At 35.5% G+C, this 19,792-nt stretch overlaps 1 long non-coding RNA gene across 1 annotated transcript; it reads left to right on the forward strand.

The window, feature by feature from the left end:
• Window positions 1–1,465: 1,465 nt before the first annotated feature.
• Window positions 1,466–17,662, forward strand: LOC147746484 (uncharacterized). The gene is made up of 4 exons (XR_015307491.1): window positions 1,466–1,790; window positions 3,388–3,458; window positions 8,983–9,049; window positions 17,294–17,662. It is a non-coding gene; the product is annotated as an uncharacterized LOC147746484 (long non-coding RNA).
• Window positions 17,663–19,792: the final 2,130 nt, after the last annotated feature.

The raw sequence follows: 19,792 nt of genomic DNA on the forward strand, positions 1-19,792 counted from the left end.
ATACATCGGAAAACTGCATTTAGGAGAAAAAGGTAGGTAGATTTACGATTTAAATGTTTGTGCATGTCTACTTTATTCATGGCCTTTGAAAATTCGAACACATGCTTACTTTGTAAGGCCTTGCTGTTTAATGCAATTCGTCATTATGTACATTTTGGATGCCTTGTTTGTGCGATGCCAGATTTTATTTCATATGCTCAAATCGTAAGGCTGAGAGTTAGATGAGCACAAGCATGTGTTTGTCGAAACACTAAATTTAGTCATTGCATGAAGGCTCGTTACATTTACTGAGAGCATAAAGAACAGTTAGGATAAGGTGAGACACGACGACTTTCACTGCAAAGTTATACATCGGCAAACTGCATAAAGGAGGAAAATGTTTGCGCATGTAAGTTTAGCCCTTTCTGTGAAAGTAATTTGTCCCCTTTTGTATTTAATATGCTCAAATCGTAGGGCTGATGCAATTCGTCATTATGTACATTTTGGATGCCTTGTTTGTGCGATGCCAGATTTTATTTCATATGCTCAAATCGTAGGGCTGAGAGTTAGATGAGCACAAGCATGTGTTTGTCGCAACACTAAATGTAGTCATTGCATGAAGGCCCGTTACATTTACTGAGAGCATAAAGAACAGTTAGGATAAGGTGAGACACGACGACTTTCAGTGCAAAGTTATACATCGGCAAACTGCATAAAGGAGGAAAATGTTTGCGCTTGTAAGTTTAGCCCTTTCTGTGAAAGTAATTTGTCCCCTTTTTTATTTAATATGCTCAAATCGTAGGGCTGAGAGTTAGATGAGCACAAGCATGTGTTTGTCGCAACACTAGATTTAGTCAGAGCATGAAGGCCCGTTACATTTACTGAGAGCATAAAGAACAGTTAGGATAAGGTGAGACACGACGACTTTCAGTGCAAAGTTATACACGGGCAAACTGCATTTAGGATGAAAATGTTTGCGCATGTAAGTTCAGGCCTTTCTGTGAAAGTAATCTGTTCTTTTGAGCAGCGGTATTACGAGCACATTTTTCAGTTTTTATACGCGCAAACAAATCAGTAATAATACGTATCGCTTTACATTTAAATTGTCTTGCATATACATTTGTCCAATTTACCCATGTTTTTGTTTAATGCCTTTGAGTTCTTTTTCATACATCGCCAATAGGTACATTTACGATATAAATGTTTTCAAACTGTGCATTTAGGATGAAAATGTTTGCGCATGTAAGTATGCCTTTCTGTGAAACTAATTTGCAGTAAGAATACGTATCACTTTACAATTCAATTGTATTGTATCATTTGGTCAATTTCACCATGTTTTTTGTTAATCCATTTCAGTGATTTAGGTAAGACTAATCTTTCACACACACATATATATATATATATATATATATATATATATATATATATATATATATATATATATGTTCAGTTACAACTTTAGTTCACAAACTGCTTTGCACGATGCGAGAAATTAAATAAAACACTGACAACATTCCTTCTTTTATTTTCACTACGTGCATGCGCGGATTTCGATATTTTTAAAGGCACATACAAACCAGTAACGTGACGCAAATAATTGCCATACTATTACATTAGAACGCATTAATCGCTAATACGCAAAGCTTTAGCTAAGATTCAATTTGCACAGTTTGAATGAGAAAATCACTGCTTTTTTTGCCTGCACTCATAATATTTTGCTAATGCTATTTTTGTTTTGTAGGGTAAAAAAGTACACGTTTGTTGCAACTGACCCATCGACTACACAATTTGAAATTCGTTATATAAACACGGTATGTTAATACTTTATTTATTTTACTTAATACATTTCTTTTTTTAATAATTGCTGTTTGTACTGAGCATTCTTTGCTGTATACTTATACACAAAATTTCGCTCATAAAGCACATCTTATGCTTTTGTACAAGAGCGCCACTGGTAAAGTTGTAGTCAACAGAGAAGGAAAACTTATAACAAACCCTTTTTTTACAGGTCCCTGTAGGGAATGCTTTGACTCATTTACCACACGCAATATACATAGATCTCTTTATTTCCTGCCTTCCCTTTCAATTTCTTTCTTGCCTTTCCTTATGTCTCTCTTCTGCATTTACTCTGCATCTCCTTCACAATTTTACATTCAATGTCCTTTCTTTCACTCTCGCATTATTCTTCTCTCCTTTTCTCCGACTTTCTCTTTCTTTTGCTCTCCTTCTCTCTCCTGCATCCTCACTCTTCTGCCCTCACCCTATATATTCATCCCCACCTTCTTTACAGGTCCCGGCAGCAAATGCTTACATACTAAGCTAGCACATGCAACATACATACATTTCACTCTCTTGACTTCCATTTCAATTTTGCATTTTTGCCTTTATCTCTTTTGCATTTACTCTGCATCTCCTTTCCCATTTTGCCATCAGTCTTTCTCTTTTATTTACTCCTGCTCTATTCTTCCCTCACTATTACACCTACTTTCTTTCTTCTTCTCTTCTCTCTCTTTTTTCATGCCCTCTCTTATACCTTCTCTCTCCTGTTTTAATCTTCTTTCCTTCTATCATGCACACTTTCTTTTACTCCCTCTCTATTCAGCTCTCACTTTTACCCATCTTTTTCTTCTCTCTCCTGCTCTCTATTTTTTGCGTCCTTCCCCTTCTGCTTGCTATCTCCCGACTTATCTATTATGCTTATCTCTTTTACCTTCTCTTTTCCTATTCCTTCTATCTTTATTTTTCTCACTCTCTTAATATCTTAACCTTTTGCCCCTCTCTTCTTCCAGACACTTTCCACCACTCCTTCTTTCTCTCCTCCTTATATCTCGCTCTTTTGTATTCCTTCTTTATTTCTCTCAATTTTGCACACTCTACCCATCTTACTTTCACACTCTTGTGCTTTTCTTCTTTATATACCCTTTTTCACATTCTTTTGTAAAAAACAAGTTCCTCCCATTCTCTCTTGCACTCTCTTCCTTTTTTCAATTACCAGCTGCTCTCTCCTTCCTTCTTGCTCCCTCTCTATTATGCTTCACTCTTTAACTATCATACTTCGATTTCTTGCACTCTCTTACTTCTTTATTTTTGTCTTTATCTTTGTCGTCTTTTCACTTCTTTGTGTTCTCTCCATATCAAGCTTCTTTTTAACTTGCACTGTTCATCATCCTTCTCCTTTTTTATTTTCACTCCTTTTCTTTTTGCCTATTCTCCCCTCTTTCTATCCATCTCTCTCTTCTTCCTGACCTCTATCTCTTTCCACCTTGCTACTTTATAGTCTTTACTACTATACTAGTTACTCTATAATCCATAGTGCTTCTAATTCTCTATTTACAACTTCTAATATACTTCACACAAATGTACTCACTCTTTTCAAACTTTTGCTAACAGTATATTTTACTTTTACAGGACAAAAAATTTGCCATTTGGTGCAACTGCCCCATCGAGGACACATCTTTCAAATTCGTTCATTCAACACGGTACGTTCATACTTAAAACTTATTTTACTTTAGACATTTTTGGGTAGTACTTCCTGTCTGTACTGGGCATTCTTTGCTAGATAGTTATACACAAAAGTTTGCCTCAAACAACATTTAATTTAGTTTGGACATGAAAGCAGCACTGGTGAGGTCGGAATCAGGAGAGAGGTCAAAGGTAAAGGAAAACTTATAACTAAGACTTTGTTCTTTCTGTCTGTACTGGGCATTCTTTGCTGGATATACACAAAAGTTTGCCTTATAAACAACATTTGATTTAGTTTGGAGATGAGCAAATGATTAGATACTGAGACAGCACATGCAACATATATACATCTCCTCTTGCCTTCCCTTTCAATTTTGCATTCTTGCCTTTCCTCTCTCTTGCATTTACTCTGCATCTCCTTCATAATTTTGCCAGCAGTCTTTCTATTTTATTTACTCCTGCTCTATTCTTTCCTCACTTTCTCCTACTTTCCTTCTTTTTTTTCCTCTCCCTCTTTTGCATCCTTTCTCTTCTACACTCTCTCCTGTATTCCCCTCTTCTCTTTCTTTCTATCATGCACTTTCTTTTACTCACTCTATTCTGCTCTCACTTTTACTCCTCCTTACCTTCTCTCTGATGCTCTTTCTAGCTTGCGTCTCAGCTTGCTCTCTCTACTTATGCTTGCTCTCTCCCTACTTATCTATTATGCTTATCTCTCCTTCCCTCTCTTTTCCTATTCCTTCTATCTTTATCTCTCTCCCTCTTGCTCTCTTACCTTTTGCCCCTCTTCTTCTTGCATACCCTTTCCATCTCTCTCCTTTCTTTCTCTACTTCCTAAATGTAGCTGTCTCTTGAATTCATTCTTTATCTCTCTATTTCCTGCGTCCTTTCTCCTTTCTGCTTCCTCTCTCCCTTTTCTATCATGCTTATCTCTCCTGCCATCTCTTTTCCTATTCCTATCTTTATCTCTCTCCCGCATGCTCTTACCTTTTGCCCCTCTCTTCTTCTTGCATACTCTTTCCATCTCTCTCCTTTCTTTCTCTCCTCCTTATGTTGCTATCTTGTATTCCTTCTTTATTTCTCTTTATTTTGCCCACTCCATCTTACATTCACAATCTTGTGCTTTTTTTCATCTATACTCACCTTCTTTCTTCCATCACAATCTGTTCCCTCCTGCTCTCTTTATTGCTCTCCTATATATATCTCTCCTTTCTGCTCTCTCCTTCTCCCTACTACCCCCTATTTCAACTGCTCTCTCTTTCCTTCTAGCTCCCACTCGATTATGCTTCTCTTTTTATCTCCCTCCTTTCTGCTCTTTTCTCTTTGTCATCAATATCCCTCTTGCACCCTCTTCCAACTGCTCCATTCTTACTTATTTCTTGCTCATGCCCTCCTTCCCACCCTCTCTTTACCTCATGCATTTTCTCTCTCCTTTGCTCTCCCTTTTGCCCTCTCTTTTACTTTCACTTTCTATCTCCTTCCCTATGTTGTTCTCCATTTCCATCTTGCACTCCTTCTCTTTCTTGTCCTCTGACTCCATTCTGCACTCTCTTCTCTCTCCTTTTTGCTCTTTTTTCTCTCTCCTGCACCCTATTCCATCTCCTCTCTCTCCTTCCTTCTTCCTCCCTCTCTATCATGATTATTTTTGTATCTCCCTTCTGCTATTTTCCCTTTGCCATCACTCTCCCTCTTGCCCCCTCTTCCAACTGCTCCCTTCTTAATTCTTTCTTGCTCATGCACCTCCCTTTAACTCCTGCTTTCTCTTTTCCTTGCTCTTCCTTTTGCACTCTGTGACTTTCACTTTCTATCTCCTTCCCTATCTTGTTCTGGCTTTCCATCTTGCACTCCTTCTATTTTTTGCCCTATGCCTCCATTCTGCAGTCTTTTCCCCTTTCTACGTTCTCTCTCATGATCTCCATTATCTTGCGTCCTCTTTACTTCCTTATCGATCATACTTCTATCTCCTGCACCCTCTTCCTCTTTCTCTATCTTCTTTTTACCTCCTCTCTGCGTACTCCGTTCTTTTTTTGCACTCTCTCTTCTTTTTTTAAATTACTTCTTTATTCTTTCTTCTCTATATATCTCTCCTTTCTGCTCTCTTCCTTCTTCTTCCTGCCCCCTATTCCATCTGCTCTCTCCTTTCTTCTTGCTCCTTTTCTATCTATCATGCTTCTCTGTCCTGCACTCTCCTTCTTTTCTAATACTCTCCGTGTTCCTCTTCCTCCCTATCTTTCATTCTTCTCTCTATCTCTTTTATGCTTTCTTTTCTCTCTACCATACCTCTCTCCTGCACCCTCTTCCATCTGCTCTCTCTCCCTCCCTCCTTGCTCATGCCCTACTTCTTACTCTTCCTTTACCTTCTGCCTTTCTTCTTACTCCTGCGTATTATCTCCTTCCTGCCTTCACTCTCCATCTCTGTCCTTAAAAGATACCATCTCTTACCTGCAAGAAATCCCTTGTACCATGGAGACGGAGACAGACAGCGAGCCAAGGATCCCGCCCGGAAATTGTTCCCCCCACCGGGCCGTCGCAAAATACCTGCAGAGAACAAAAAAAAATATGTGATTAAACATTTCGGATGGGGCATTCAAAAAATACAGTCATTTATATTACAAAAGACATCATCGCTTACCTGCAATTTGTTCCGCCACAGACAAAGAAACCTGATACGTCATCAAAGGCAGGTCCCGGCAATGCCGGGCTAGAATCGGGGGCGTTCCCGGCGTCGTTTTGTCGGCAAAAGCCAAAGAATCTTGAACGCCCCTGAGTCTGCTTTAAATTGACGGACAGGCCCCTCGTCCAATGGCTAGGCTCAATTTATGGAGCCAGACAATGAATGACGAGGGCCGACCCAAACTCACACTACAGTTCTCATTAGGTTTTGGCCTGCGCAAAAAAGCTGCTCCCTTTGCGCCCTGCGTCCTTTCTCCTTTCTGCTTGCTCTCTCCATCCTTTTCTATCATGCTTATCTCTCCTGCCCTCTCTTCCTATTCCTTCGATCTTTATCTCTCTCCCTGTTGCTCTTACCTTTTGCCCCTCTCTTCTTCTTGCATACCCTTTCCATCTCTCTCCTTTCTTTCTCTGCTCCTTATGTCGCTATCTTGTATTCCTTCTTTATTTCTCTTTATTTTGGCCACTCCATCTTATATTCACACTCTTGTGCTTTTCTTCATCTACCCTCTCACCTTCTTTCTTCCATCCTTCTCTTTACATCATGCTTTTTCTCTCTCTCCCTTGCTCTCCCTTTTGCCCTCTCTCTTACTTTAACTTTCTATCTCCTTCCCCATATTGTGCTACATTTCCATCTTGCACTCCTTCTCTTTCTTGCCCTCTGACTCCATTCTGCACTCTCTTCTCTTTTCTCTCTCCTTTTTGCTCTCTTTCTTCTTACTCTTGACCCCTATTCCATCTGCTCTCTCTCCTTCCTTCTTCCTCACTCTCTATCATCATTCTTTTTTTATCTCCCTTCTGCTATTTTCCCTTTGCCATCACTCTCCCTCATGGACACCCTCCCTTTAACTCCTGCTTTCTCTCTTTCTTGCTCTTCCTTTTGCTCTCTATATCCTTCCCTATGTTGTTCTGCCTTTCCATCTTGCACTCCTTATATTTTTGGACCTCTGCCTCCATTCTGCAGTCTTTTGCCCATTTTACGTTCTCTCTCATGATCTCCATTTATCTTGCATCCTCTCTACTTTCTTATCTATCATACTTCTATCTCCGGCACTCTCTTCCTCTTTCTTACTTATCTTTCTCTAACTTCTTTTCACCTCCTCTCTGCATACTCCGTTCTTTCTTAGCACTCTCTCTTCCTTTTTTTAATTACTTCTTTATTCATTCTTCTCTATATATCTCTCCGTTATGCTCTCTTCCTTCTTCCTGCCCCCTATTACATCTGCTCTTTTCTTTCTTCTAGCTCCTTTTCTATCTATCATGCTTCTCTGTCCTGCACTCTCCTTTTTCTTTTTTTTCTCTTTCTAATACTCTCCGTGTTCCTCTTCCTCCCTATCTATCATTCTTCTCTCTATCTCCTTTATGCTTTCTTTTCTCTCTACCATCCCTCTCTCCTGCACCCTCTTCCCTCCCTTTTTCTCTCTCTCATGTCCTCTCTCCTTCCTGTCTTCACTCTCTATCTACGTCTCCATCTTGTCTTCACTTTCTATCTTGCACTTTTTTTACTTGCTATCTTCTCACTCCATTCTGCACTTACTTCTCTTCTTGCTTTCTAGCCCTCTTGATCTCTTATGTGTCTCCTCTCTTCATCAACACTTTCTAGCTACTTTGTGTGCTTTACACACATTTTTCCACTTCACTAAGTTAGTGTGAGCATCCCTATAAGGCTATATAAATGATGTTAACTATAGTGTTTATTTAGGAACACTATGCAACAACTATAGAACACACTGGACAAACGCAATGACTTATATTTACAACTAATTGTGTGAAAGTTTTATGTTTGTCTGTTATTTCTTTTACAGGTGCACAAACACTTTTGGAATGAGCAATTGCTCTTCCCCTTTTTTTTTATGCACTAAATCATTTTTTTGATATTTTCACTTTCACGCCCCCAGGTCAGGGTGGGCGATTAGAGAGTCCATACCGCCGGGGTATAATTCTGTCATTATAAATGCCTAAGGAAATGTAAACAACTGTAAAACATGAAACATGTTGACTGACTAATTAGTATTTTAAATTAACAAATCCATTACCTTGGGCATTAAATTCAGACACATAACTCTTTCATTTGTGTACTAAGCATCAAGAATTATAGATTTTTACTTACACATTAGGCAGTTTTAATTATAAAACTCACAACATGCCTTTTTCACAAAACCTGCTCCGCAGTCTTCTGGCGTCGTAGCACACCAAAGAGGCATTCGGCCTCTTTGGTGGGGCCCAATGATGAAGCATGACACTGACTAGGTCGGTGTGTGAGGGCTTTCTTTTCCACCTAAAGTGAGTGTGCAATTCCCCAGTTGCATCACTCAGTCTCTGTGGCAAATTCAGATGTATTTAACGTCTCTTCTATTGTTTATTTAGATTTAACAAGGGATTAAGTGTTCCTTAATCTCACTACCTCTCCTATTCCTTTGTACTTGCTTAAAATTACAAACAATGCATCTAATACACTCTTTACAACTTCTCATAAAAATCACTTCATGTAATTTACATTTCTATTTTTTTGTAGCTTACATTCTACACCTCTATATCCTCTCTTCCTTATCAGACTTCTCTCTTTTCATTATCTTTCTCTTCATCTTTCCACTACTCTCAATTTGCCTAACCACCCCTCTTTATTAACATCTCTTCTTCCTGCCCTCCATCTCTCTCTATCTTGCTCACTTTATCCTCCTTACTACTATACATTACTAGTTACTCTATACTACATACACTTCTAATACTCGATTTACGACTACTAATATGCTTCACTCAGTCCACACACATACTACACATACAACTTCTACACATAGTCTTGAGTATCGAGCCGCTTTTATTATATTAATATGTCAACTCAATATTAATGCTTGTTTCATTCTTCCTTAGATTGCCAATTGATTGAATAACATCAGACGTAATTGTTTGACACAACATCAGTGAAAACATCATCACGGTAAAAGTATCTATTTTGCTTCTTTATTGACTTGTAAGTATAGAAATAGCAAGGGAAAAAGCAAGACACATATCAACACACACCCATATATATATATATATATATATATATAAATATATATATATATATATATAGTATATACTTAGAATTCGAAAAGATCATATAGAAGATTTCCATAGGTAACATTAATCTTAAGAAAAAAAAAGAGTTAACAAAAAAGTAAAAGTAATTGCTTTTTCTTTTGCTACCAGCTCCAACTATAAAACAAGTCCAAAACAACAATAGAGTGGATTTAGAGAAAAAAAACTAGACAAAATCAGATATATAATTAGTTATTAAAAAAATTATATATATATTTATATACTTAACATTGAAAATTATTTCTTTTATAAAGACAATTGCTAATTGTTTGGAAATATATACAATTAGAAGTATGTTTTTTAAATAAGCTATCAACCTGTAACTTGGAATATATTTAACAGTAAAATAACTATATATATATACATATATATATATCCAAATATATATATATATATATATATATGCTAATAGTATAACTTATAGCTAGTACATCACTAAAATTGTAAACAAAATACATCTAAATCTGCTACCTAAAATACAATGCAAAAAAATAGTGTTCAATTAATTGCCTTGCATTATAGTTAACTACAAAAGAAAATATAAATTAGCAATAGATATATATATATATATATATATATATATATATATATATATAGAGATTAAATAAGAGAACGAAAATAGACTCGCGTATAACAAAAAAATCTAGCAATACTGTAGCGATATCAAATTATTTCATAAATTAGATTAGCTAAGATGCAAATACTAGCAGCAGATTATCATCAAGGTCATGACAAATTTACATGCAATTCTAGAGGTTATCAATGCTTGCCAAATAGTACTTTTGCAATTATACACAACTATTACAAAGATGCACATACATGGACTAAAGAAGACTTGCATTACATTATGAAATTAGGTGATGCTTTATATATAGATATGCATTTACTTAATAGCGAACAACTTAGGCATCCAGATGAGTTACCAAATTTTATTGAACACAATACTACTATCTATTCTCTTAAACTTAAAGAACCTTATTATGGAGACATATTACAACAATGTGACCCTTCGTTTCCAAATCTCAACAAAATATTAAAACCTGCACTTGATTCCAACTCCGGTGTTATACTTTGCATGGAAATTTATGTTATTTCCATTTTTAAGAAAAATGATTCGTACTTTGTATTTGACTCACATAGTCGTGATAAGACTGGAATGCCTCATCCAAATGGAACATGTATTACTATACAGTTCACATTTGAAAAACTTCTAGAGTACATCACTAATCTGGCACACTATCTTAAGAAACCAAACCTGAATTGTGTGCCGTATGAATTAACTCCAATACAAATAAGTACGATTACAAAAGAATCACTTCAAAAAGCAATGGTGCGTCATGAAAAAAATAAGAATGCAGTAGCACCGAAAATTTTTTATGTGTATTCTACTAAAGGTAGTGAAAATTTTTTCACACAAGCATTTGAAATGCGTATAGAAAATGCCAAAAAAATCATTCAGAGATGTCAATCTAAGAAAAATACTTTTTGGAATAAGGAACAGCCATTAGCATTTTTAGATAATACTCCTAGTACTAGTACGTATTCCTGTGCAATTCTCACTACAACAGGGCCTAATCAATCTAAAAAGAACAGCAAGCAGATCATCACAACACAATGTACTAATACACCAGAAGAGACTACTCCTACTGACACATATGCAAGTATACTTAAGAAAACACTTAAGAGCAACACAGAAAGACAACATATTAATAGCACACACATAAATGTACAACAAACAATACCAGCAAGTAATTTAAATACCAACACATATTCTACTAATGTAATTAATAACACACACATAAATGTACAACAAACAATAAACACAAGTAATGTACATACAAACACATATTCAAGTGATTACTATAATACATATAAACTTATTACTGGAAGTAATGACAGTTTACTTCATGATAATATACACAATAGCACATTGCAGAACAAGGAAAGTAGCACAAATAATACCAATATAGATTCACATATTTTAACACAAACACCACAAGAAATTCCCTTTTTACATAACACACATCCACAGGAAAAAAATACACATAGTGATAAAACTAGTCACTATACACATTGTCTTCAAAATAGTATATTTGCTATTCTAAAGAACTACTGTAAACCAGCATATATTTGGGATAGTGTAGACTTGCACTGTATTATGAATCTTGGAGATGCTTTGTACACTGAAATGTACTCTGTCGGTGAACAAGATTGTATGCAGGCTCTAAAGTTACCAAATTACATAGTTAGCAATGACATAATCTATTCTACAAAGCTCAAAAAATGTTTTAGCGAAGAACTAACAAAATCAGCACAAACTTTACATAGTAAATTTATATCTGCACTAACTTCTACAATTAATTCACAAACTGGTATATTGATCTCTATAGGTAGATATATAATTTCAGTCTTCAAAACTCTACATACATACTCTCTATTTGATTCACATAGCCAAAATGAAAATGCAATACAACATCCTAATGGAACATGTATTGCTATCAACATTGACTCTATTAATCTTATTATAGAATACATCCTAAAGTTAGGCAATAGAGAACAAATTACTAATTCTGAGAGTATTACTTTAGATTTAACTACAGTGAACATAACAACAATTAGCAAAAAAGGATTACACCAAACACAACGGAATCATAAACAAGGAAATGTAAAGTCTAGAAAAAGCATATATGTTCATACGACACATATATCTATAAATGCATTAGGGGAAATTCCTTCGAATAGCTTACAAGTAGAAAATACAATAATAAACACACAAGACAGCAATAGTCAGGACAATAGACTGCATGTAACAGAAGACAGTTATTTAGCTTCACACATAGCTCTTATCAATACTGAGATAATAAACACATTAACAGCTAATGTTGAATCACTAATTCAACCAACCAATATAGAAATTCTAGAAATAAACAGTAATAGAAAAAGAAAACGGACACAAAACAAAGAGAATGAACGTAATCATAGACATATAGCAGGTCAAACAACAAATGAGATAATTAGGATATTTCAGGAAGAAATACGATATGGACCCGAGTACACTTGCACTATTTGCAATCAACTATGGCATAAGCAAAGTCTTCAAAATACACACAGTATTAGTAAGAGAGCTAAATTCATAGAATGTAATATTAGCAAATACAGAACAAATGAGATATGCAGAACATGTTACACATATATATCTAAAGACAAAATACCTCCATGTTCAGTATATAATGGGATGACATTTCCTGATATCCCAGCAGTCTTACAGTTGCATAACTTAGAAGAAAGATTAGTATCGCCAAGAATACCTTTTTTACAAATTAGAACATTACCACGTGGATTCCAAAAATCTCTATCAGGTGCAGTAGTAAATGTCCCTGCAGACGTTATGACAACAGTAACTGTTTTACCAAGGCAAATTAATGATAACATGACAATTCCAATAAAATTAAAAAGGAAATTAAGTTATAAATCTTATACCCATTATGAAAATGTTAGACCAAACAAAGTTAAACGTGCAGCTTTATATTTAGCCACTACAAGCACTTTGTTTCAAGAATATGGAATCACTATTAATAAAGATTGGGATTATACAACACAAGATATACATTCTTGTGATGAGACTTCAGATACAAGTAATACGTCAGATTCCTCAGACAACATTCCAGCAGGAAATTTAGATACTATGTTAGATAATGAAACTATTACTACAGAAACAAATAATATTTTAAGTTTAGCACCTGCAGAATATAACACACCAAGAGGCCTGTATGAAGACAAAGATTCTGAATATTTGGCATTCCCAACTATATTTTGCGGGAAACGAAGGCCGACTAATGAAGAAAGGCATGTCCCAATACATTACAGCACAATCTGTCAATCAGAAGTAAGAAGTAATGATCTAAGAGTAGCAAAGTGTGTTACTAATCTTTTCTTTAAATTAAAAACATTACACATTAAACAATTACAGAGCAAAATATTTATATCTCTTAGGAAATACTTTAATAATGGAAACATTATAACTGCCAAAGACATAAAGAATAAATTAGATACAATTTTGCAGTATAATGAAGGATACAAAATACTTAAAACTATCCGTAGTTCACCACCATATTGGGAGCAATGCAAAAAAGACCTCTTTGCTATGATTAGACAATTAGGATTACCAACATTTTTTTTAACTTTATCTGCTGCAGAAACGAAATGGTATCACTTAATTAACATATTATTACGTACAGAAAAGAGACCAGAATGCACAAAAGAAGAATTTAACAATATGTCATGGGAAACAAAATGCAAATTAATACAGCAGAATCCCATTACATGTGCAAGACATTTTGACTTCCAAGTTCGGAAATTATTTAATTCTGTTTTATTGCATGAAAGTAATCCAATTGGCAAAATTATTGATTACTTTTATAGAGTGGAATTCCAACAACGGGGATCACCACATATACATGCTATAATATGGATAGAAAATGCTCCACTATATGAAACTTCTGATAGAGATGAAGTCACTACTTTCATAAATAAGTATGTTACATGTGCAAAAACAGAAGAACCAGATATAGAGTCTTTACTACCTCTACAAAGACACGGCCATACCAAAAACTGCCGTATCAAACATAAAAGAACATGCAAATATCATTATCCCAGATATCCAATGCCTGAAACTTTTATACTAGAACCAATAGAGCTAGACAAAACAAATAACGAGCTCTTACAGCAAATTGAACTAATACATCTAACTATAAATAGCCAAGAATTTTCAAATTATACTTTTGAACAGTTTTTACATTCAATGAACATAGATCTAAAACAATATACTTTATGTATACAATCTATTATACAAAAAAATACTATTTTCTTGAAAAGGACACCAGCTGAATGCTTTATAAATAACTACAATCCAACTATTTTGAAAGCATGGCAAGCAAACATAGATATACAATACATCTTAGATGCATATGCATGTGCTGTGTATATTGTTTCATACATTAGTAAATCACAGCGAGGAATGAGCAAACTAATTGCCCAAGCTGCTAAAGAAGTACATGCCAATCCAAGTATTAAAGAACAACTTAAGCATATAGGGAACAAATTCTTAAACTGTACAGAAATAAGTGCACAAGAAGCAGCATATCTAATACTACAAATTCCTTTACGGAAAAGTTCAAGATCTTTTGTATTTATCAATACAAGTCCTAATGAAAAGCGTACATACTTATTAAAAGACATCGAAACTATCAATTCTTTACCAGATGAGTCTTGTAAAATACAATATGATAATATTATAGTCAGGTATAGTAAACGCCCTGTAAAATTAGAAACATGTACATTAGCTGACTATGCATCTATGTATAATCAAAAGAAAAAATGTAAAGGAAAAGAAGAAACAGGCCATGACAATTTCCTTATTGAAAATAACTTTCATAGCTCAGATGACGAAGAACTTGAGATAAATTTAGTAGACGAAACAAACTGCATAAAAAGAAAAAAAGCAAGAGTAATTCGCTATTGCAGATTTAACATCAAAAATGACTCAGAAAATTACTATAGAGAATTGCTCATGCTTTTTTACCCATGGCGAAATGAACATAATATAATTAATAACAAGGGAACTTATTATGAACGCTATCTAGAACTTAAAAATGCAGTTGATTCAAACCATAATAAATATAATAAACATAATAAACAACTAACAACTAATAGCAATGAAACTAGTATATTAGATACATTGCTACCACCAATAGATACAGAAGAAGATAACACCATATGCCATGAAGTGCAGAATAATGAAAACCCATTGTATGACCTATCATTTGATTTAGGGATTAGAAGTACAAGTAGAGAAGAATCAATAAGCAATAACATAATGCCAAAAGAACAATATGATAGTATAATGCAAAATCTAACAGAAGAACAACTTAACTTTATATATCATCATTTGCATTGGGTTAAAACAAAAGAAACACCATGCTACACATTTTGTACAGGTGGTGCAGGAGTAGGCAAAAGTTTCCTTATAACAGCACTTTACCAAACATTAGTACGTTATTACAATACAAAAGCAGGAGAAAACCCAGATAACATATATGTATTGCTTACAGCTCCAACTGGCAAAGCAGCACATAACATTCAAGGACAAACACTACATAGTACTTTTAAAATACCTATTTCACAAACACTAACTCATAGACAGCTAACTCATGAGAATAGAAGCACACTACAAGGTCAGCTAATGCATCTTAAATTGCTAATAATTGATGAAATATCAATGGTAGGGGCTAATGTATTCAACTTTATACATAATAGATTGCAAGAGATAAAAATGTCTGATCTCCCTTTTGGCGGTATATCTATTTTAGCAATTGGAGACTTTTACCAATTGAAGCCAGTTTTTGACCCATACATATTTGACAACCCAAAACATTCATATAGGCCAGTAAGTACTAATTTATGGCAGACACATTTCAAGTTATTTGAGTTGACTAAAATAATGAGACAACAAAATGACTTGCCATTTGCTCAACTACTAAACAGATTAAGAGAAGGGAAACAAACAAATGAGGATATTATACAGATAAAAACACGAGAAATAGAGCCACCTGAAAACATTAGCAAAACGATCCCTTACATTATGGGAACTAACAATGAAGTCAATAGCATAAATAATGCAGTTTTATTAGAACATATAACCCATTACCCAGTTTACACAGCTACAGCAATAGATACAGTTGCAGCAGACTTAAGTGAAGCAGTAAAAAAAAAAATACTCAAAAACTTGCCCACAGATTCTACTAAAACAATGAGCCTGCCATCAATATTACATATTGCATTGCAATTAAGATATGATTTAACTAACAATATAAATGTCAATGATGGTTTAACAAATGGTGCAACAGGTATAGTAGAATTTGTGGAAACTATCAATAACAGCCCAAATGTAATTTGGATTAATTTTGATAAAGAAACAGTAGGCAAATTAACAAGACAAGAAAACAAACACATATATCACAGTAATATTTTGCCTCATTGGACACCCATTCATGCTATTACACGGCATTTCCAATATACACAGAAATTTATAACTATTATACGCAAACAATTCCCATTGAGACAATCATCTGCAAGAACTATACATAGAACACAAGGAGAAACAATTGAGCCCATTTACATTCACTTTAACAACAGTAAAGTACATCATCTACATTACGTAGCTTTAAGCAGAGCTAAATCTTTAGACAACATATACATTAGAAACTTTCAGCAAGACAAAATAGCTGTACATCCAAAAGTGCATGAAGAAATGACACGTTTAAGAACACACATGCTATTACAAATATCAGTACCACAATTACATAGCTATAGACAACAGTGTAATATAATTGTCCATAACATACGGTCCTTGCAAAGAAATTACACTGCTATGAAATCAGACAAAAATATCATGAACAGTGATATTATATGCCTTACTGAAATCAACACAACTAGAAAAGCAGATAAGAATACGTTCTTAATAGAACAATATCACCTAGTATTATTTGATAAATTTCACAACCAGCACACTAAGCATGGTATTGCCATTTACTACAAAAAAAACATGCTTTTATCGCCAATATATCAAACACAACACGAAATTGACTTTTTAATTTTCACTCAGCATCTTAATGATTCAGAATACTTATTTATTATACTGTACAAACCACCACATGTACTTTTGCAGACATTATTACAAGCTTTAAGTAGCATACTTTACTTGTATCCAAATTCAAAATATGTCATCATGGGAGACTTCAATATAGATTTAACACAAATGTCACCAAACAGAACTTTGCTATTAGAATATATGCTGCAGCAATTTCAATGCCAGCAAAAAATACAACAATACACAACAGACTACAATTCTACACTAGATCACATCTATACTAATGACAACATCATGCACTACGGTACATTAGAATCATATTATAGTGATCACAAAGCATTATGGGTGGCAGTTTAAAATGCAACCACTTCATTAACATGCTATTTTATTACAGGTAATAGCAAAAGGGGAAAAATTTATGCTCAGAATGTGTACTAACATTTTCTCTCATTTCAGATGATTTCCATAGAAGACCTCAAAAAAATGAAACATGAAGACAACAAACCTTACCAAAAAACAATCCGAGCCAACGTAATAAAATGTTCGACAAAAACAAACTATACAAATGCTAAACAAGAGCACAAAGTCATGTATCATCTAGCTCTAGCTGATGAAAGTAGTTGCATTAAAGCAACGTGCTACAATGAGCCATTTTACCAGCAAACTAAAGAAGGAAATGCTATTATGATTCGCAATTTCTTAGCCAAAAACAATGTGATTATCATCACGAAACAAACGAAACTATCACGCATGATGCCCTTATCTATACCTCAAGAAATAATACAGGAGGCACAATATATCCTACAACCCCCTGCTCCACCAATATCACCAATAAAAACAGTAAAAGCAGCTTCACTACGCTCATTATGAGCATTTCTGGGACTATTGCTGAGGTAAGCTTATAAAAAAAAAACTCACCCTTTTACACGCACACTATGTACCAAAAACTCTTGCACACAATACTTACACCTTTGACAAACTCTCACTCTTTGACAAACTCTCCCTCTTTGACAGACTCTCTCGCTCTTTGACAGACTCTCTCTCTCTTTGACAGACTCTCCCTCTCTTTGACAGACTCTCTCTCTTTGACTCTCTCTTTGACTCTCTCTTTGACTCCCTCTCTCTCTCTTTGACAGACTCTCTCTCTCTTTAACAGACTCTCTCTCTCTTTGACAAACTCTCTCTCTCTTTGACAGACTCTCTCTCTTTGACTCTCTCTTTAACTCTCTCTTTGACTCTCTCTGACTCTCTCTTTGACTCCCTCTCTCTCTCTTTGACAGACTCTCTCTCTCTTTGACAGACTCTCTCTCTCTTTGACAGACTCTCTCTCTCTTTGAGCAGACTCTATCTCTTTGACAAACTCTCTCTCTTTGACTCTCTTTAACTCTCTTTGACTCCCTCTCTTTGACAGACTCTCTCTCTCTTTGACAGACTTTCTCTCTTTGACAGACTATCTCTCTCTTTGACAAACTATCTATCTCTTTGACACTCTCTTTCTTTGACAGACTCTCTTTGACTATCTCTCTTTGACTCTCTCTTTGACTCACTCTCTCTCTTTGACAGACTCTCTCTCTTTGACAGACTCTCTCTCTCTTTGAAAGACTCTCTCTTTGACTCTCTCTTTGACTCTCTTTTTGACTCTCTCTTTGACTCTCTCTTTGACTCTCTCTTTGACTCTCTCTTTGACTCTCTCTTTGACTCTCTCTTTGACTCTCTCTTTGACTCCCTCTCTCTATCTTTAAAAGACTCTCTCTCTCTTTGACTCCCTCTCTCTCTCTTTGACAGACTCTCTCTCTCTTTGAGCAGACTCTCTCTCTTTGACAGACTCTCTCTCTTTGACTCTCTTTAACTCTCTTTGACTCCCTCTCTTTGACAGACTCTCTCTCTCTTTGACAGACTTTCTCTCTTTGACAGACTCTCTCTCTCTTTGACAGACTATCTCTCTCTTTGACACTCTCTCTTTCTTTGACAGACTCTCTCTTTCTTTGACAGACTCTCTTTGACTATCTCTCTTTGACTCTCTCTTTGACTCACTATCTCTCTTTGACAAACTCTCTCTCTTTGACAGACTCTCTCGCTCTTTGAAAGATTCTCTCTTTAACAGACTCTCTCTCTCTTTGACAGACTCTCTCTCTCTTTGACACTCTCTCTCTCTTTGACAGACTCTCTCTCTCTTTGACAGACTCTCTCTCTCTTTGACAGACTCGCTCTCTCTTTGACAGACTCTCTCTCTCTTTAACAGACTCGCTCTCTCTTTAACAGACTCTCTCTCTCTTTGACAGACTCTCTCTGTCTTTGACAGACTCTCTCTGTCTTTGACAGACTCTCTGTCTTTGACAGACTCTCTCTGTCTTTGACAGACTCTCTCTGTCTTTGACAGACTCTCTCTCTCTTTGACAGACTCTCTCTATCTTTGACTGACTCTCTCTCTTTGACTATCTCTCTTTGACTCTCTCTTTGACAGACTCTCTCTCTTTCACAGACTTTCTTCAACAGACTGTCTCTCTTTGACAGACTGTCTCTCTTTGACAGACTGTCTCTCTTTGACAGACTGTCTCTCTTTGACAGACTCTCTCTCTTTGACAGACTCTCTCTCTCTTTGACAGACTCTCCCTCTTTGACAGACTCTCCCTCTTTGACAGACTCTCCCTCTTTGACAGACTCTCTATTTGACAGACTCTCTATTTAAGAGACTCTCTCTTTGACAGACTCTCTCTCTCTTTGACAGACTGTCTCTTTGACAGACTATCTCTCTCTTTGATAGACTATCTCTTTGACAGACTCTCTTTAATTTCTATTACCAATTTTGTCTTACAGGAAGAAGAAATAAAAACAATTGTTATTGCCGGACAAGATACAAAACTTAAATCAATAACTGTGAAAGATACAACGGACTCAGTAAAAATAACTCTTTGGAGAGATGCCACAGACTTTCCCATTGAAATTGGATCCTAC

The sequence above is a fragment of the Lissotriton vulgaris genome, chromosome 1_1 (genome assembly GCF_964263255.1).
Source record: "Lissotriton vulgaris chromosome 1_1, aLisVul1.2, whole genome shotgun sequence".
In the NCBI taxonomy this organism is placed as follows: Eukaryota; Metazoa; Chordata; class Amphibia; order Caudata; family Salamandridae; genus Lissotriton; species Lissotriton vulgaris.